The sequence below is a fragment of the Megalops cyprinoides genome, chromosome 9 (genome assembly GCF_013368585.1).
Source record: "Megalops cyprinoides isolate fMegCyp1 chromosome 9, fMegCyp1.pri, whole genome shotgun sequence".
Taxonomy (NCBI): Eukaryota; Metazoa; Chordata; class Actinopteri; order Elopiformes; family Megalopidae; genus Megalops; species Megalops cyprinoides.
Window position 1 is genome coordinate 26,559,632 of NC_050591.1, and position 22,564 is coordinate 26,582,195.

Genomic DNA, 22,564 nt, shown 5'->3' on the forward strand with positions numbered 1-22,564 from the left:
ATGGTAGCCCTGTATGGCTGCTGGAGATAGCAGCACTGGTGAGACAGCAGCACCTCTGGCTGTGCTGCATTCTCCCAGCTCCTCCACCACTCTCCCCTGACTCTCTGTGCCCCAGAAACAAGCTGGTATCTTGCACTAATTGCTCTAATGGCTTTTCATCCTCGTTAGGCCCTTGACCTTGGCTGTGCATGAGAAGACAAGGTTGTTATGGATTAGAGGGGTATGTGAAGCTCCTGTTCACTCTTTTCAGTATACAGGCATGCCTTTCTCCATGCTATTCATATCTGAAGCTGAGAGAACAGTGGTGTATGTCCTCACTCCAGTTTATTCCAGATTTCATTCAAAGTATGTTTTTCACATTTAGGCATGAGGCGCCATGGGAACTGTGAAGAAAATAGATTGTTTAATATTAAATCATGGGTGCTCTGGGATATAGAGCATGCCCTGGAATAACACGCATGGCACTACAATGCTAGTACAGTAAGAGTAATATTCCCATGCATGGAGAGAACATTTGATTTATTTATGTGGAGGAAATGGCTGTAAGTGGATTGTCATTCTGAATGGTTGAGTAGATTGCACTGGGAATGTCATAACTTTCATATGGGGAAATAAAAGATATCATTGATATTACATTTTGATTTGTGTACAACTGTATCTGCCATGACCTGTAATTTTTGCATGTCCTATTTATTAAGCTTGACACTATTTTATGCAGCTGTGAATTCCTATGTTGAAATGGAAACATTATGAAGGGCTCAGAACCCGTTCTTTCTTGTGTAGCTGTGTGGCCATTTGCCATTCTGCATTCCCAGCATGCAGTGGGGTAATGTTGGGCAAGTGACACGTTGTGACCTGAGTTGGAGTTAAATGGATGATTTCAGCTCTTGTGAGATGGGTCAACAAGCCCTCTGCCAGGTGATGCCATTTATAAGAGGAGGCACTCTGCACTAAAGCAGACAGCCCATGATTAGGCAATAGACAGGGATGGAGTGACAATACATTATTATTATAGCGCAAATAATACTTTTTAAAATGTAAAACAATGAATCATAGCCTTTAAAAAGCACATCTACTCAAAAGAACACATAAATACACATATAATGAAAATGAGAGTTTAGTATTGAAATGACACATTTCATGCCAGACGAGATGTATTTTTGAAAGAAAGGCCAATAATGCATGGTCCTGATTGTCCTGTGTTCTGTATGGGCATTGAAAGTACAACAGTATTTTTTGCAATGCACAGGTAATGCAGTACAATTTGTTTAAAAAGACATATCAATAAGCACAAATTAAACATGAAAACAAATGACACCATACCATTCCAGTACAGCAGAGCTGAGAATAAGCTCTAAAATTACCCAAAAGCACTGGGTAAGAGGGTTAAAGGGAGGAAAGGGGAGTTTTTTGGAGGGGGGTGGGGGTGTAGATATCATGATAGTACTGGTCAGTCTCCCAATAACACCAGTGGGCTCAGCTCCCATGTCTCCATAGTCTTGGTTTGTAATGATCTGATCCAGTAACGCAGTGGCTAGTGTGCACCCATGTAATTATCCCAGGGCAACGGAGCAAGACAGAGAGGCTGCACCTTGGGATGAACTCCCTTTCTCCACCTCCCTCTACCTCATCAGTGTCCGGACAGAGTTTAACACTGCCGTCTCAGTTCTGCAGGACGTCTGGGAGTCAATGTCCCGACTTCACAAAGAGCCGTTTAATGAATAAGTTAGCATCTTTCACCATCTTGTGATACGCTATGTCGCATGACCTTCAAATATAATCTCACATTAAAGCTTTGGAGCTGATAACTTTGTAATGACCTCTAATCTAAATGATGTCAACCCTCCTTTAAAACAGGTTGAAATGGTCAGCGTGCATTTTGCTGCAGCCTTTATTAGCAAAAACTAATAAAATGCTGAGTAGTTCTCTAGTTGCCTGGCATCCTAGTTTTAGGGCCATTGCAGCAGTATGACCACTGGCCTATCTGGCCTGTCGCCACAAACAGCAGACATCACATCTGTCCGAGTGGTCAAATGGCTTTTCCTCTTACCACAGAGTGCTAATATTTCAGCGCTGTCAGGCGCTGGTAGTGAATTAATACTGCATTAATAGTTATGGATGGCAATACGGAACTTAATGATTAAAGGCAACCGAAGCCTCAGGCCATCATTAGAATGGAGCTAATCACCTTGAATTCCTATAGCCAAATCTAAGATTATCTGGGATTTTCAGGCTACTGTGCACCTTCATGCATTTCTCACAGAGTAATATCAAACACGGAGATGGTAGCCCCAGGGTACAGAATTTATCTGTTATTGCGGTGTACATTTACAATTAGCTTAGCTTGCCATATTACCCTGGCAAGATGAGAGTATGCCTATGCTTTGCTAACCATGCCATGCTGTTTGTAAGGTGATAAGGGAGCTGTTATGATAATGGGATGATATCATGGGGGTTCTAGTACACCTTGTTCCAAAACCCAGTTTAAACACTGTTGATTAAATTTAAGGCCAAAGATACCATTCAAATAACAGAAAGAGAAGGCAGGGCAGACTGAAGAACAACTAGGGGTAATCCACACCATAGGGTCTCTGTGAAGTGAGGTCAGTATAGAAAGAGGCAAGGGTGCTGGCCCAGAGGCATCCAGTAGTTCTTATCTATTTATTTACTTATTCATTTATGTAAGTTGGTTGAACTGACATTCTTATTCCGGGGCAAATATAATCATTATGTATATATGTATATAATATATGTATATGTATATAGTGTATATAGTATATATATATAAGTATATAAGTATACAAGTATACTGTGTATTCTGTCATGTTTCAGTGAAGCACCATACTGATGTTCATACATGAGTCTGAGCTCACCATGTCAGCACAATCCATCAACAAACATAAACAGGGCATCTTCATCCCAGATTACCTTAGCAGGGCACAGCAATGTTTGACACTCTCCCATCTCAGCCATGATGAAACAAGACAGCTCACATCCAACAAATAAAAAGCATCCTCACATGCACAAAAGTGAGGAATCCATATATGTATGATACACCTACGCTTTCTCTCTGGCAGAAAGAATATTTTTCAGTGCACATGTCCTCAGTGCTGGTTGATGAAAACAAACCACAAAACTGACTTCTGTGTGAAGAAAATTTAAAATACCTATTGCTCCTTAAAATGAAAAACCCAGGAAAAGGCTGAAATAAAATTAATCTGAGATAACTGTTCTTCTCTGAGGAACACGCTGTATGGATGTACCTGTCACAGCAGTAATTACAGCTTGTCTTTTTTGGCTCCGTAGGGCCGAACCCAACTCTTTCTCATTCCGATATGATGAGTGTGATGAAGTCTGTGGCCCCCACTTGGTGTTCTTTGTCCCTTTGCACGGGTCATTATCTGAGGACAGCCTTGTCTCTTCACATGCTCTGGTGCCTCCACATGCAACTGTGAGCAGGATCCCTGGGTCCCGCGCCACCGCCAGCGTGAGCGGGGCCGTCAAGCGATCAGATTCATTTCACATTCGCCATTAATTTTCGGAGCAAATTCAATTAGATCCGTTGTCCTTCTTCTGCAAAGGACCTGTCTCTGAAGTTAAAAAATGAAGTCTGATAACTGCCAGCGTACATGGAGAGTGCAAGGCTCTGGCGGACTAAATAGCAGGGGTGCCAGCTCCAGAATAGTAGTTACGAGAAAAACGTGTTTGGTTCTTGAAAGGGGGTGGGAGATGGCTTAAAGGTCACACAAATTGATGAAATGGATTTTAAGTAAAAAGATTTTTGATACAAGAAAGAGGTAACATATTAACAGTCTGTAAAATTGAATTACCTATTGGGATGAAAAGCCATACATTTTGGCAGAGAGGCAGTTTATTCCATAACATAGACAGGATATTAAATAAAGCTCCTTGCCTGCAATCCTAACGTTAAGCTTTTTATATCCTGATGCAGAGTTGACTGTTAATGAGCAGCAAAACCAAGTGGAGGTAAACAGGCCTCCGTATAAGGCAAGGGTGGGATAGAGAACGAATCTCGAGTTGTGTAATTACTTCGATTTCAATATCACACTATGGCCTCACACCGCGAGGGAGATGGAAGAGGGTCAGGACCCTACAGCTGTGGAGAAGCTGGCACCCGGAACTGTATTTATCTGCACTGACAGAAACAATTTACGGTTATGCCACACCAAACAGAGGAGCCCTTCAAACTAACAGCAGACAGGGACAGAACCAAAAAAAAAAAGAAAACAAAACAGCAAGCAGAACAATTCCAAAGAGCCTACTGCATTGTCCCTACACTGAGTCAAAACTGCATCATAAAACAATCTCCCCGTGAAAGTCCTTGCTTTGCTCTAATGGGCAGAGCAGGAATATTTCTGTGTGTCACTGTTGCCCATTTGAAAAGCTGTTTCTTGCAGTTACATACAATGACAATTAATCTCCCAAATGGCATGCTCTGTTATGTCCAGAGCTACTGTCCTGTCTACAGGAACTCTTGAAGACTCATTGGGCCTTATTCATCAAAATGTTTGTGGAAATGAGCATATTTTGTATTGGGGAAACATCCCTACGAAAAAGTCATGTTGAATACAGGAAACATGGGCAAATATCAAATTTTGTTCTTACCCTAATTCATATGATGTTGAAACATGTACGTAAATTAGATGTTTGTGCATGCTTTGGTAATTAGCATATATAAACAGCTAACAATCCCATATAAGGGCAGTCTGTCTTCAGAGTCACAGGTATAGCTGATGCTCCTGAAAGGGGAAAAAAGAAAGATGTTTTCTCTAATTCAGAGATGTAAACAATCCTGATAGAGGTGGATGCAAGGAAAAATAAATATTTTGTAGTATGAGCAGTGGAGTGTCACTGCTTGAAATAAGCACAACTTTGGAAGGACTCCAATATCTCAATCAATTTTTCAATTTGTCCTCATGTTGTCTTGTCTAATGATGAAATTTGTATCCAACAGGTAGAAAATGCGTGGAAGTAACTTTTACTAATGTAAGCTTGGGGTAAGAGGTGCCACAGCTACATGCACTGTAATTCAAACCTTGACTTAAAGACCCTCATCAATTCTACAACAGTCTGAATTGTAGCCCTGTTCTCGAGAGTGAATCAACCATTAGGGCTCTGTCATTGCTGTTCATCTGGTGGTGAACAATTGCCATGTTTCAGGGCCATGTTGTGGAGGACACAGCGGACCAAAAATCATCTTGCACACCCTCTCTGATATGTAAAAAAGAGTGTTGCCAGCTGTATCCAAACACATCTCCCTAGCCTTTTAGTGCACTGACAGTGCACTCCATCAGCAAGTGCATGTATATGGTTTTATGCAACCTCACATGGCGTCTGCCAGCAGTGTCATCAGTCAGGATTTCAGCGCTGTATACAAAAGAGAATAGCTCTAATGAAGGTCACTTGAGCATTTGCTAATTGCACTTCACTCTCTGCACTTGACCCGTGTTACCCTATTTCTATTTGTTTATTGCAGATTGAAACACGTTTTTATGTATTTCAAATGCATGAAAGAATAATGTACCTGGGGTTCAGTTAGAGTCTTACCTGAGCTCCATTTCAAGCTCTTTTCAATTCTATCTGCATTCATCCTTTAAAACTAGATTTGAACCCAGGTGACTTAGATGTCACAACAAATTATTAACAACAATCTGAGAGTACTATTTTGGCATACCAGTAGGTAGTTATTGCTCTTAACAGAGGACCAGTCAAGGCCTCTGAAGAAGCCTTCAAAGGTATCAAGGTTGAAGATAAGGTAAGGTTTAAGGTAAATCATAAAAGGGAAATGAACAGCATTACAAATATATTTGTAAAATATATATTTCTATACAGACAGGGATATCCACTCCCTTGATCTAAAAATAGATCATTGCTAGCAAGAATTATTGCTAGCACTTGTAGTAATCATGATACCGCCTACCTCATTGAACAAATCAGATGTATGTAATGTAAATATGTGAATGTGTCATTTGTTTAGGTCATGTGTGCCTCTGTTATAATTTAATACATTCAGCCACAAACAGGACAAAAACATGTAATTGTCTTTTGATCTCATTCTGCTATTGAGGAGATCATCATCCCATATCAAAGATCTCTCTTTTTTTATAAGAGAAAACAATATGTACCAGAAAATAATAATTTGAAATAAAAATTACTGTGCTGCCCCCAGAAACAAATGACAATGACATCCTCATCCATTTAAGTCAGTTATTTCTACCTGCACAGCACCCCAGCTCAATGCATTTTTATGTATTACTGAGACATTATCCTTACAATAAACTTGCTAGCTGCATCAGTATTTGAATGAGAATTGATTCAGAGCAGATGACTTTGAAGCAGGTTATGGAGAGGTGAACTGTGGAGTGCTCAGGTCTGAGGCCAGGCTTAAGAACAAATGCAGACTGTGTCCTTTGAAGTCTAGTGGTGAGGGATGAGGCTTGGGAACAACAGCAGCCATAGTGTTGTGGCGTGAATGAATTAACTTTCATCTGACACAAGCCAAATTGTTAATTTCTGTAGGACTAATAATCCACAAACATGCAAATGAAAGTTCAAGTGACTTGCAACAAAACATGGACTATATGACTTTCCTGAGCTCATATAATTGGAATGTTGCACATTTTTCAGTTTTAAGCAGGTAGTGCTGAAGCTGAAGGAAGAACATTAGATACTAGACTCCCCTGGTTCACAATTTACAGAAAGATGATACATTAAATAGTTAAGATATAAACTATAAATACATAAATTGAAGTTAGAGAAGAGGAAAGGAAATGTAAATAAGACCACCACAGCAGTTTACTTGCCTATCTTTAAAAAAAGAATTTCCAGGATACATTGCTTTGCATACTTGCTTTGATAATATATTTTGCTTCAGTTCAGACTATATTACGTGCACCAGGTCAGTGACTTGTTAAGGATTCAGAGGCAATCACATATGTTCAAAGAAAAACAACACCATGTGGTGGTTATTATTCAGAAATACCACCATGTAACTTGAAGCCTGAAGCAGGGCCGCTGTTCATCATTCAAGGTTTATAAAATTAACATTTCTGACCCTGCAATCTGATTGGTCAACTTGGTATTTCAGACTCAAATTATTACTCTACATATTAATTCATAATTAATAACAAGCTTAATTGATTCATTGATTCATTCATAAAGGTAGCCTGGTGTAGGACTTCTACCCATTTAAAATATCATCATGTTTACTTCACTAACTGCATTTAACATTCATTATAAATACAAACATGTTTTCGTTGCACTTAGGTAAATTTTTAAAAGTTACTCATTTGGGTCTGTTAATGTGTTGCTGATGGCTAGCTATGCAAGTAATTCTATTGGTGTTTCATAAAAGTCAGTTGAATTAAGACTACTAATGTAAAGAAGAAAGGATGCTTTTAGTGTACACAGTCCTGCAAATTCTGTCTGTCCTGAATTACAAACAAGGGATCATGCCAACGAGTGGCCACAAGGCAGGGAGCTCCCTTCAGAGCTGCTGGAAGCTGTCCCTAAAGAACAGAAAATGTGACATTCAAATGCGTCCAGGCCAGGCCCTGGACTCATACTTAAAAAACTGTAACTTTAATCACGTTAAAGTGCCCAAATTTTGTGTAAGAAATTGTATAAATTTGTATACACGAGAAGTAACCTAGCTAGCTAAATTAGCTGTGCCACTAGCTAGATGGTATGGATGAATTAAGACCTGCGTTGTCCCAACTACAGAAACCAAAGTGAGCCAACAGGTTAGCCCACGTTAGTTGACTAGGTAGCTACTTTGGCATTCTAATGCTGACAGCCAGTATGTACAAATTGTTCACAATAGAACAGATATAGCTGGAAATGACACTTAAAATAAGACCGAAAAATTACAGTACTAAGTTTAAGTAGCCAGGTAGTGTAATGTAATGTAATTGATAATTACCAGACCAATTTCTTTGGTGTAATGAAGACATTTTATGTAATCAAAGCTTAGATTGAATTCTGGCTAATTTCTTATATGAGATTTAAGTAGTACGCAGTGAACTTTTGAAATTGGAACGTGGATCTGTTTTACACTCGAGGGTCCACTCGGCTTCGCCTAACGCCTAACGAGTGCATCACCATTGTGCCAGTAATCACAATAACACATGTAGCATGTTATTGCTTCAGAGTATTACACATTTCTGTTGGTTGTGGTGACTCATCCCTTCTCTCCCACCACTCTCTGTAAAGCCCTTTGAAATCCATGTAATGTGCCATAGATACAAAGGCAGTCCATTATGATTATTATTGTATTAAGGCTTTGGCAGGGGGTTTTATGGTTGGTAAAGTCCAGAGGACATCAAAAATACTTTACAACCTCAAACTCTTTGATGAGCTCATCCACAACGTGTTTAATGGGAAGCTGCATTGTGAATAAGGCCCTGCTACTCAAGTACAGGCAGCTGCATTTCATCGCCCTAGAATCTGTCTCCATATTGCACCACACCAATGTCCAATTAAATCACATGAATAGAGAATTGCTTGCAGATGGATGATTTCAATACACATTAACAATCTGATAATGGGTAGTCCTCAGCTTCAAGTGGGTGTGGCTTATAAATAAATAATTGTTTATGGACCTCTTACTGATGGTTATGCCAGACTTACTCAATTTTCTTACTAATGACTTCATAGCAATCACAGAGTGCCTTGGTGTAGTGTGAATTTGACTTAATGGTTATAATTCTAAACCTAACCTGCTGATGACATGCGAATGTATTTTTAAGTTATATGTGATATAGTGCTAGTGTTTTTTACCCTGTCTGCCACGAAGATGGCAGGGGAGGTATTGTAGTTGTCGTGTGTGTGCGCGTGTGTGTGTCTATGTCTGTATGCTTTTCTCAACTCAATGACTCATAAACAAACACAGCTACTGTCATGGAAATTATAACATATAAGTAGATGCATCTCATGAACACCTTGATGAGTTTTGTCATGGGAATTTATGAGTTCCCTCATGGGAACTGCATCAAGCGTGTTTCAAGATAATATTCTTACATCATAATCATTTCCATATTAACTATCAATTCTCAGTTGATCTTTCTGCACAGAGCATATGCATATCTAACGGGTGGCAGTGCGGCATAGTGGTAAGGTGCAGGGCTTGTAATCAAAAGGTTGCTGGTTTGATTCCCCACTGGAGCACTGCTGCTCTGCTGCTATACCCTTGGGTAAGGTACTTAACCCACAATTGCCTCAATAAACATCCAGCTGTATAAATGGATAACATAAACATATGTAGGTGGCTCTGGATAAGAGCATCTGCTAAATGTGATGCATACAGTATGTAGCAATTAAAGATATGTGTGTGTGCTATTATCTCTCTCTCTCTCTCTCTCTCTCTCTACATATATATATCCTAATTGTAATCTTGAATAAGGTACACTAGGTTCGCTTGGAATACCAAATTGACCAATCAGATTACATGGCTGGAACCATCCCTCTTACCATTTTGTCATAGGGTAGAGCGCTTGCTTGGCTAAGGGTGATGATAGTGAGGCTCAAGAACACTGGAATCTAACAAAAAGGAAGATGTTTATTTATGACTGGTGCAGTAGAGCCATGGAGGTGTGAAATATGTTTCACACATTCAAAATATAAAAAAACAACTATTAGCAAAAACAAATACTTAAAATGCAGGAAAAACTACACTGGAGCAGTGTCAAATACAGTTTTGTGCTACCGCTGCAACTACTTAATTTACACATAGTGAGCACAACCTTGGCAGTATTATGTACACTCAAATTTCATTTGATCAATTTTACCTCATGACTGACAGTCAAAGGGACACATCCTAAACATTAAAAAACTTCAAGCATATAGAGTCACTAATGTTCTTATGGGATATACTACACGGAAACCATAACACAAATATTTCTCCCTTATAATAACAACACATGGGCATTGGTCTTTACAAGTGCATTGATTTCACATTGTATGCTTCCTAAGAACAGCATAACACTATAAACCCTGGCTGCCCAAACACTCACAGTAAGTTAAACTTAGTTTTATATTAAGTAATTTATATGCAGTAAACACCAATTTCTCTCCTGCATTGCAAAACTGTAAATTAAACCTTTATTCAACAAATAAACACTGCTCTCTTCAAGTAGCATATCCTGCAACGGAATACATTACATTCATTTATTACTTTCATGAAAAGGAGAAAACAGGAACAGTGACATTGCCACATTTAGATGCTACAAGTATACATGCAAGTTACGTTGTACCGCTGAACGTTGAGTTCAAAAGTAATTGCACTCATAGAAAGCAGACACGGGACCTAGTTCAGTGCTAGAAGAGTTTACACATTGGTATTCTAACAGCGAGCGAAAATGATGCTAAAACTTTCATTCATGCCATGAGGGCGCTAGCACTAACACACCGCATCACGCATTTTTTTTTTCCACATCTGTGCTGGGATGATCTGTGTGATTGTTTGCTCACTTTTAGACCAGGACAAATGAGCACTAGGTACAGTACCAGTCAAAAGTTTGGACACACCTGAAGGGGAAACATGCATTCGAAGACTCTGTAATCTAAAGACTTATGCTTAAATATTTGAAATTTGTTTCTTAGACAAATATAATTTAGCTTTAAAGAATATTTTTGGCTACTTTGAAGGATCTATGTAAGATAGTATTTGATTTGTTTAACACAGCCACTGCATAATTCCATCTGCATTATTTCATATTTTTAATGTTTTTAATATTATTCTAAAATGGGGAAAATAGGGAAAAATAAAGAAAAACTCCTTCTATGAGTAGGTGTGTCTGAACTTTTGACTGGCACTGTAGATTGATAACTCAGCTCAAAGAGTACTAGGAATGAAAACGAAACTATCAAATACTGATAAAATACACAGCTTTAAGAGCAATCATGTCCAATCATCCAATCATCAATGATGCTGGATGCTCATTGTTGGACATAGGGTTCCTGCATGTGCACCAGTCCTCCATGGATGGCACTCTCAGAAAACTGGTTGCTCCACAAAAGCATGAATGGACAAATTACTGCCCCCAGTTCAGTTAGAGATCACAAAACACAACCTGTCGCAGTGCTTTGGCAGAATAAATGCCAGGGTGCTTTTGTCTTTCCCACTCTTCAAGTCCCCTTGTGTCTTAAAGTCCTACTTGGGCCTCTATTTTAAGTCACCAATGGTAAGATTATCTTCCACACTAATCTTGTGGATGCCAGTGGTCTGACAGGTTTCTATAGAGGGTGGAATTTAATAAAGGGTTTCTCTTCGCCCTTCATTTCCATTTTTATAACAAGTTGTCAGCTTTGCCCCATGTAATAAGGGTTTGCTTTGTACAAAAGAACAGGAAGATTAGGGCATCACAGGACAGGATTATAAACCAGAGACCACAAAGACAGCCAATCACTTCTTGAAAATCCCTCCACATCTTGGAGCTTTCATCTGCAATTTCCTTGTTTACCCTCTGCAGCCTCTGTTCTCTTTCACACTCTTTTTTTTTTCCTTTCCGTCCTCCTCCTGTCACACAATGAAGAACACATAATTGTATATGGTGTGCCTGTTCTAATAAATGTCATAGACACGGAACAGATGATGGATTTCGTTATAACTGACAGGTAAGGAACACATGAAAATAATAATGTTGCACACATCTCACTATGCAAATTGCATGTCAGTTGGTGTAAATGATCTCTTACAACCATCTGTGTGACATGGACAGATTAACAAAATATTAAATGTCATATTGGATAGTGGAATTTATGCATCATTTATGACATACACTCTGTTCATGATGCAAGGAAACAGAGTTTAATTCACTATGTGGAGCAAATACTGTAGGTTATTCCTTAGAGTTATGCAATATTCCAGTCTCCACCCAGGTATGTTATATAGTCTCTTACTATCCTTGGGTAATGCAGCACTACAGCACCATAAAGGAAAACCATTACTGGCCCGACCATTCTTACATGTGAATATTATCCATGGACCATAGATAAGGTAACAGTTACATCTCCTGGAAGTAAATATCTGAACAACACACCCAAGTTGGTGAATACAATGGTAGCTCATATAATGATAGATTACTTTATATAACACAGCAGATTCTCAAAGCACTTTCTAGTGAAGGTCAGGTTGACTCCCCTCAACTAAACCATTAGTGGTGGTTCACATCAACAATTAACACAATTCCGACGACAGCCTTCCTCTTCTGCTAATGAGTGACAGGCTAAGTATTGCACCTTTAGAATTAATGTGATTAATAGTACTCTCATTTCAAAGCATGGGCTACAATAAAGGGCATAATATACAAAAAAGCTGGTAGCCCTGGAGAAAAGAGAATGAAATATCCACATAATACATAAAGACACAATTAATCAATATAAATCAAAGTCAATATATGAGAAAACATAATAAAGGAAATTTATGTACTTTAAGCTAAAATTGTATTTCAATTCAGAGTACTGAAGTACAATTATTCCTGCAAATATTATATATCACAGCAACCAAATCTGACTATACCACGTTCTGTTTTTTAATGATTTTTTCCCCTTTATGCAACTCTCTTTAAGAAAACACCAATTGGATATATAAGGTTTGTCTCACCCTTACAACCACTCAGGACTCAGGGAAAAAAATGCAGACAGGGAAAAAAAATCCTCTTCCACCAGACAACAGGGATTTAGTGTTGACAGTAATAATAGTCACAAAATGGTTGCATACTTTAAAGCAAAGTTTAATCTACTTTCACCCTTTCACCTTTTCAAACACAGTTATGGCTCCTGCTTATTGTAGAACAGAGGGGAAGACAGGGGAATATGCAGACAGTTAAATATAATTGCAACACAAATGTCAAAACACAGTCTGGACTTTGACAGGTATTGGTGCACCATGATTGCATCATCAGAGCTTTTGATGTTCTGTCAATCCAATACCTTGAGTTTGTAGATTCACTGACATGTTTTATGAACAGGATAATCATGAAAAGAGAGGTTCTAGGCATATACCTGTCGAGCATAACCATCATTTCAATAATGCCTTGGCTATTTTGAATAAAAAAGCAATAGTTGCTGGAATGCACTGGAAACTCAATTTCTGCATCAGTGCATTTTGACACTATCTATAATGTATCCCAATGTACTATTCAGAGTAGCAATAGCACAGAACATGCTTGTTTTGACAAGTGGGGAAAGAGACCACAGTCATATACAAAGCCCTAACAAACAGAACATCCCTGCGAACTAATATTGCAAGGAAACGAATACTTACTTAAATAATAATAAAAACAACAGTCTCCCTTCCTACTCCGCCCCACCCTGAAGTGCACTGTCCATGTGAGGAGCAAAAGTCAATATCAAGGCAATTCCAATAGCGAATTAGACTGGCTGCCTGCATCTTCCTGTGCCAAAGATACAATCTGAGAGCGTGCATCACAGAAAAAAGGTCACTGACAGAACTCACCACACAAATGATAAATGTTGAATAGCATTCTACTCAGTCGGTTAACTCGATGCATTTTGACTCTTATTATCTTTCATTTTTGCTTTTTCTCCTCTCTTACTGCTTGAGCAGGCAAGGCACATTTTCTAAGGGCGAATCAACATTCAGCCATTCCCATCTGCTGGGTTATTTCTCCTGTGCTGGGGCACAGGGAGGCTGAAGTATTTGAGATAAAGGGGACAGCTATAACCATCAAATAAATTAACAGAGAGGATACACTCTACTTGCAGAGGACAAAGAAGCAAACTTTATTGCCTGAAATAAATGGCGGATCACGTAATAAGCTAATTAAGCAAACTAGCACACCCACATAGCAACGGCAACATTGTGGACAAGGCTGTTCCCATGCCCACTGAAGAGTGTGCTGAGTTTGATCAACAGTGCTCCAAATTGTTGATTAAATATACTATCCTCTCTGGACTGTGTTTCGTATTCAAACAAATTAGCGAACCAATTCTTCTTATTAAAACTATTTAGCCTTCAAATTCAACAAGTATCAGCTTCAAGAGACCGGGGAGCCTAAAAGGCCGTAGCTCTTGACATTATTTGCTGCATTTCTTTTTGTCGTCTCACATTTCTTCTCAGAAAGGGGATTTGTCTTTGGGGAACGTATCACAATGAGACAGGAGAGCTGCAGCAGATCTGGGCTGGCGCTTTTCTGTTACGGTTAATGTGCGTAGAGATTATGCAGGATGACAAGGTCACACAGTGGAAAGAAAACAAAAGCAAGAAAACAAGGAAAAAGAGTGACACGATGGTAAACCATGTAGAGGGGAAAAACAGATCCCCTTAATCATTGCAAATTCTATTTTAATTGGCTATCAATACCGTAATCCGTGAAAGAACATTTCGGCGACTCGGTCAGATGAATCCTACTGAAGCAGAGACCTGCAGATGTTATTTCTGGACCTGTGATCACAGCATGGTTGAATACTCACTGCCAGAGATTCAGCAGAGGCTGGGCTTGGAAGAGACTAAGTGGAGGAGGCATAGCTGTGTGTGCTTCATTCTGTGAGCATGGCAGCAACTGTTATATAGACAGCGTAAAAAACAAAATAACAAATGACGAATTGCAATGCATAGTTCATATTTTTACAGTGAGTAAAGCCCTATTAATCTGCATATCATTCACATGTGTATTATATTTAATTATGTCAATAATGTTCCATATATTATTACCGTGTGTTATGGTACACCAAAAATTTGCCTACATTGTGTTGCCCTTGGCTATTTTTTTTTTTATCAATTTCACTAGGGGTATATGGGTATATGCTTTATTAGCATTGACCTTGGACTAACACATTTGAATATGACAGAAACAAAAATAGTAAACAAAGAATACGAAGAATACAAAGAATGAGTTATTATATGAAGTTAACATGGCATGATGCTCAGGAAACCGGATTCCAAATGCACAAGTTAAGCAATGTAATATCATCATATTCTAGAATCAATACTCATTAAAATAAAAGGCTACAGTGCAGAAATGTGTTAAAAAGTCTTGGCATGACAAGTAAGATTAAAACTATTGCATGATCATTAGAATGCAAGGTATACTACAGGGCCGCCCAGTTTGGGGCCCGCTCCCTATGTTTTGGCCCACCATGGCATTTGACAAGCTCATGCTTATTCTCCTCTTATTTTGAAAGTGGTGTAATATCCTAACTGTATCTGTAAATTTTGTGCAGCTAAAAAGTACATAATCTGAGTTTTACAGCAATGTAAAGCACAGTGCTGTTAAGATTCCCTATTAAATTACGTACATCTTATCTACGAAGAATTACGGTATTCTCTCTCTCTCTCCCGCTCTCTCCCCTCTGTTTTTTATTTTTAATATTTTGTTTGAATGTAATTTTTACACAGCAACAGAAGGGAGTGATAATCATAAACCATTGCTCATCTGAAGTATAGAGGGTATTTTAATATTATTATTTTTTAAAGAAATGCTCATGTGCTGTGCGTGTATCCTACGTCACTGGGTTTGAGTCAGTCAACCAGTCAAGATGGAGCGATTGAGGCAGTGGCACACATAAAAGAAAATTTAGAAAAAAATGGCAAGACGACTGTTTTTTACAGAAATAAATTTGACAGCAGTTTGTCTAATTTGCAGGGAGAGAGTGGCTGTTTTGAAAGAATATAGTATCCGTCGTCACCACAAAACAAAACATTCCCTTGTTTTTTTCAAAGTACAGCGGCGAGGACCGAAAGGAGAAGGCAGGTGACCTGCTAGCTAAACTTAACTCTTAGCAACTTGCCTTGTCGCAGCTGTCATAAACACAAAATAATGCAACCCGCACAAGTTATCAGATATCCACGCTGGTTGCGAAGAGTAGACAAGCTTTTTCATGTGGAGACTTTGTGAAACAGTGTCTGACTGTGGCTGCTGAAACTTTCCTTTTAAATGTGTTTATGCTCCCAAAAAGAAGCATATGCATGTTTTATGTTTTTGACAATCATCTCTGCAAATTAATAAAATTACTGTTAAGCAGATAAAAGAGTAGTGTTGTTATTATGTTGACATTTTATTTTAGATTTAGAATGTTAATTTTCTATAAAATATAATACATTTTAATGTAATGTAAAATCTCATCTTATTTTACATGTTTCCACTTTATTTATGATTTAAATGTCACCCTGTTATATTGATGTTACATTGACATTTGATATCATGTTCAGTTGAATTATATGTAAATACAACCTGCTTCAATATTAATACAAAAAGTACAAGGTAACCTGAAAATGCCATACATAATATTTATACAGTTATTGTAAGCAGAAACAGAAATGTGTTTGTGCCCTGCAGTGAGATTATGCAACCCCAAAAATGAATATATGAATATACACACACACACAGACACACAGATACACACATATATATATATATATATATATATATGTGTGTGTGTGTGTGTGTGTGTGTGTGTGTTTGTGTGTGTGTGTGTGTGTACAACTTGTCCATTTGTCCATGTCTCTTTTCATAAATACTGAATCAAATGAATTCTAATAAGTAACAGTAACAACTGTTATGGAAATACTGAAAACACAGTTAACTAGAATTACATCTATATAATCACACATTGTAAGAGGGGTTGGAGGGGGGAGGGGTGTCCATGTTTTTGAGCAAGATGTGTGCAATCATCCTTTAGAATAAAAAAGATATTCATTCTGCCATGTCTGTGGTTGCAGTGTAGTGTATATCTGCACGTGCAATCCTGAAATGCAATGAGCGTGTGGATCGGTTTCCTCTTTAATAGAAGAAAAGGCATAACAGGTTATAAAGGCACGCTCACATACATCTCAGCCAAGTTCCACGTGGGAGGCGGAACACTCCCTTAGGAAGTAATGAGGAGTCAATGCCGGGTATATGTCTCATTTATCCCAATTAGTGACACTAATAAAATACAACCTCAAGTGCTATAATTAAAATAAGGTTTAGGCCCATACAATTAATTTCATGATGGCTTCATACGGATCTGACACTTGTCTCGATTTGAGACGATGTGTTAGTCAAGGCCCATCACTGCCTTCAGCTGTGTAATTTCTGTCGCTGAAAGATGTAGATGTAGGCATAGCTAAGAGAGCTGCCTCATCTGCGATGAAAGCAGGGGGCTGGCAGTGGAAGATGCAGAGTGGTGTGTGTATTTAATTTAAGAAATTTTATTTCAGCTGTAAATACCCTTCCAGATTTTTACTTGGCTTGTCTGCGGAGCTTTCGTATTCAATGCAAACAGTCGATTCATCTTTCTTGGATGAGCGCAATAAGTTGTGTGAGTAAACTGGAGTACAGCGGACGTTGGCATCTGAGACACTTGATTCCTTCTAAGAAGGTGAGATCATAGTTGGCAGCAGATCCACACAGGGCACCTCTCCATATACACCCTGATAAATCTTTTTAATGCGTGGTGCTAGCATTCCTTCAATTGTTGACAAGTATGAACCAATCAATGGACTTTGCTCTCGATTGTAAAATTTTGTGATTGGATCAAATCAGTGATTCATTGCTTTGATCCAACCACTGATGGCCCATGAAACCTTCACCCATTTTATGGTTCATGAAGGTCCAATCTCCTACCACTACTAGCATCTACTACCATTTCAGTCTAAATGAGACCCCATTCCATCAAGCAATCAAGTAATTCATTCTGAGGCTAGAGAAGACAGAAGCCAGTCACCTCTGCATAGTCAGCTGAACACATGCACTTGGCACGTCTACTAGTAGGGTGGATCTATACAGTCTTGACAGAAATTAATCTAGTGTTACTTTTTGTCCAGACAGATTGCATGTCACCATCTCACTGCCTTCTTAATATTACAGCAGTTAAGTGGGCTGTAAATAGCCCACACTCTTTAGCAAGAGTGATATCGATTCCCAGTGTTTGGTAGCTGCTGTTTCAATGGCACATCACCTCTGTAGCATCCGAATAAAGAAATGACTACAGCCCATATTGCACCTATGATTCTGGGAAACGCATCTGTGAGGCTGTGATAAGCTATTAAGTTTTCCATTTATTTCTAATCCTCCTTAATTCAATTTCAAATCTACAGAAAGTTTTCTCTTTTCTGTGTCACATATGTAAGGGGAAAATGCCATTTGCTTAGCAGAGTGCTTTACAGAATAAACCCATTATAAACCCATAAAACTTTTCAGCACTTAATTAGAAAAGGTCATTGGAATAAATTTTGCTTTCATTTTCTCTAAGCTAGAGCATCTCAAGGTTCAGTGTACCTCTGTTTCTTTTATTATTTTCTTTCTTTAGCAGGAACAAATGCCAGTGTAATCATAATGGATTACTGAGGCAAACGATGGCGCACTCAAATATATATAGCTGCGTGATAAGGAAGAGGTGGGCATTTGTGAATACAAAGCAATGACATTTTAAGAAAAGGACTTACGCAGTGCATGATATACTCCCATGAATTTAATGTGCATGCATGTATTTATATACTGTATGTATTCTAATATATCATGTTGATTCTTACTGCTGAAGGCATTGCAGTAGCTTTTTTGGTGCACCAGTCAGGAAGGTTGAAAAAAGACATTCCCAAGAGGCAGCATCATGCATTACCTCCACCATCAACACAAGACCAAAAGAGACCCCTTTACCTAAGGGAAGGAGGATGAAGAGAACTACTGAATAGCAGAATGATTTCCTACTCAATCAAAACAGCAAATTTATCTTAGCCAGATCTAAGTCCATTATCAGCATGAAACTGACAACATCTGTTCTCTTGTAATGGAAATCTTAATTACACACATTAATTATGCTGAAAAGAATGCAAATGAAATGATATATGAGCCATTATCATCAAAATCAATTGAACCATGCTGATGCTCCTAATGGAGTTCTCTGCTAAAGCGCAAAGCAAAGTAAATTCTGTTTGCTGAAGACTGCTCTTCAGAAAGCAGCCATTCAGGTTAACTTCCATAGCACGGACCTTCTTGGAACAGTGAGAGAGTTAACATCGGAGATCGCGTGACCTCTATGGGAATCAGAATAGGCCATCGGCAAGGAGCGTCATATGTGGGGCGAAACCCAGCTTCTTTTCTATCTGTGCTTACCAGAGTCCATGATGGGAATTTTATCACGGGGGCCTGAGGGAGGGATCTGTTTGAACAGCACGCAGACAGCTACAGAGATAGCCTGCTACTACTTCTAGCCCCCTCTCCAATACCCATCCATCTTCGCGGAGCTCGTGTTTACAAGCCAGACAGCCGAGCACTCATGAGTCATTGCGGTTTGAATGCTGCTACAGCAAAGTGAAGCGGCCTTCCCTCCCCTGAGTCCCTCCTCACTGATCCTAATCAAAGCCTACAGTGAGAGTGCTGTCACCGAGCGGAGCATCTGAGAGGAGGTCGTGAGCAATCGCTCATCTAAAGCGTTCCTGCACTTATAAAGGTGTCCATTGTTCTGTTGATTGTAATCACAGAATCCTAAGTTTTTTTGTTTTTCAGACCTCCCACAGGTCTGTGATTCTTGTGGTTCCTTTATGTGTTTTTCCTCAGAATCGTCGGGTGTACTTTGCCTGCAATGTCCATCCAGTTCATCTATCAGGAAGAGCGGTAGCATTCCGTTAGGGCTCAACAGTCCATACAGAAATGTATATGGCAAGCATACTAAATGGAAATTACTTTTTTATTCCCATTGACTGTAAGATATGGATCCCAGATATATTCTTGCCTAAGCGAAAAAAAGCAAGCTTTCATTAAATGCTCACAACACATTGTGAGTTTTCTGTTGGATGCCAGTCTTCACAGCAATCAGGTGAAACAAATCTCACCTTATTTCCTCAGCAAGAAATCAATGATATGATATTTGCATTTTCCTACTCCACAAAGCACAACAGTGAATTGCCTGATGGCCTGAAGGAGGCAAATCCTGTAGTATGTTTTGTGCTAAGCCTTGGTAAAATTCAACATTAGTTAGCCTGTTCAGTCCCTGACAGTCTGCAGTGTTACTGACTATGAAATAGCCTTTGTTCCTCTGGTTTCGTCTGGTACTCTGTATTAGGTCTCTGTTCTATTTAAAATAAAAGTTTTTTTATTTTCTTAAAAAAATATATATTTTCACAGCGTCAGTATGATTTTCCCAGATGTCTCAAAGTAACTAACTATCCAGTAGGTTAGCACGTGTTATGTTTTTTTTTTCCATCAGAATTTATTTGTATTTAAGAAACTCCATCAATATCACACAATGGGCAGAAACTGAAAAAGAGTCTGATATTATTGATAATTTTCACACATTTCTCACTACAGCTATAAATAGCTATGAATAGCAAATTTGATTTTCACTCCAGTATTATGTGCAAACCAAATCAGAACTGGTCTAACACATCATCATCTCACCTGGTTAACATGACATTTCAATATACCCACAGAAATGAAAGTAAGACATGGCTTGACATGTAAAAGTCATACATTAAAGACAGCAGTAGTATGAATGGTGATGTAGGCTATAGCCTTCTGAATAAACTGTAAGAAGACAACTTTTTGCCATATTTGGAGAATCCAAGACATAAAAGTATTAGAGTAATACAGCGTTTGACAAAAGTATAATCAAAAGGCTCTGTATAAGACAGTTTTTGCTGAAATATTATCCAACATGGACTCTTGACTGGCTCAGTTGGCAAGGCACTCATCTTGAGGGCAGGCTGAGCCCTACATCCTGGGTCTGAAACTGGCTGTGTCATCTAATAACAGTGACCTGAAGGCCAAAGCAACAGAATAAACTGGCTTCATGGGGATGGGATGAGGAAGATCGTTGACCAGGGTTTCCTTGTCACTCTCAGACTCTCAGGCACCCTGCAATTTATCAGGTGTCTGTGATTTGCTTGGGTGACATCACTGAAGTAGCCCCTCTCCTACAATAAAAGTGAAGAATTGATGTTGGCTGGGTGTTAGTGTATCAAAGGATTACATTTGTCTTCCTTCGATGGTCCTGAAGATGTGCAGAGGTTGTTGCAGTAATCCCATCAAGCACAAGACTGCCCTCTTCAGGTAAGGGTGCATCTTGTTTTCACCACACACATATAATACACACTTCCAGCTAAGATATTACACACCCTAAGCTTAGCTTTCTACTGTGCACAGCACGACGGAATCCAGGACAACCCTCCCAACTTTAAGCTTACCCGAGGCCCTGCTCTTAGTCCACTCAGAGATCCTACTCCTACAGTAGAAACTCAGCAGAAACTATTGGGAGCAGACACACACACACACAAACACATAAAGAGGACAATACAAATAACATACAAAAACACAAAAACGACCTCAAAACAAGTTATGCGCTCTTGGTACAATCCAAGGGGGTGCGTCATGTTGTACTGTGGTTTTGGTTGGTCAGAAATGGTTCGTGTAAGGGAATGTTGCAATGCTGAACCAAATCTCTGGCACAGAAAGTGATGGGTATTAATGAGAAGTGCATTTGACCTCCCCCTTTAGATGTTCATAGACTGGCAACCCATACACTTGGCAAGCCACCTTACATGTATCTCATGGGCAAGTTACCAGGTTGCCTCAGGGTACGGATGACACATATCAATTACTGGCCAGGGATGGATTTGTAAGCAGATGCATCAGCTTATGTAATACCATTGTACTTTTAATTGAGTGCCTGTGCATGGTTTTTGCATGTTGTGATGTGATGCAAAATGCAACGAGTCAGGAGAACAGAATTTCATGGCCCAGTTTTCCACATTCACACTAAGCCATCTATAATTAAACCTTTACAGTTCACAAGCATTAATAATTAAAACCGGAAGCACTAAAGATCAGCTTACATTTGGACATCCAACTCCTCTCAACTGCCCTCTCAGAAACAACAAAAAGAAAACCGTGAAAATAAAGTGGTGCATGTCCTTTGAAAATAAAAAAGTACATCTAACGTACATGATGACGATACAATGCTGATGAAGACAGATGCAGAATGGAGAAGAGGGGAATATTGGGAAAAGGCTGCAGCGCATTAAAGTGCCACTTAATGCATTATGCAACAAGCTTGCATGGTTTAGTTGGCCAAGATTAACTCAGCAAGAAAGCACTCCAGCTGAAAAGTCCCCTGGGTCTGAGTGCACTTTGATTGGGTGGGTGCCGAGAATATTCGTGAAATTTCCATAACCATTAAATATTCAGCGGTGCCTCTACCAAGGCATGATAGACTTAAGGAAACACTCCATTCCTTTCTGTTTGATCACTGACTTTTATCATATTTACCTGTTTTGAGCACCAATTTTCAATGGGACAGCTAGCCATCTTCCATAGCAGAGTGTGTCCACCTTGTGGTGATTTCACTCTAATAAGCCAGTCACATGGTGAAGAGGGGGCATACAAGTCTACTTTTGTTTTTATAACATTTTATATCCACAGACAAGGTATGGAAATGCTGCACATCATCCACCTCTTTGGTAAGGGTTGCATGACACAATTATGCACCAAATATTGTATGCCAGAAGGTACAAGACCGTGCACACTAACATTGGAAAAACCAATGTGCTGCACACATGCTGGCACAGCTCCTCCGTCTGCCCATGTCTCAGCCTATTCCATTCCCA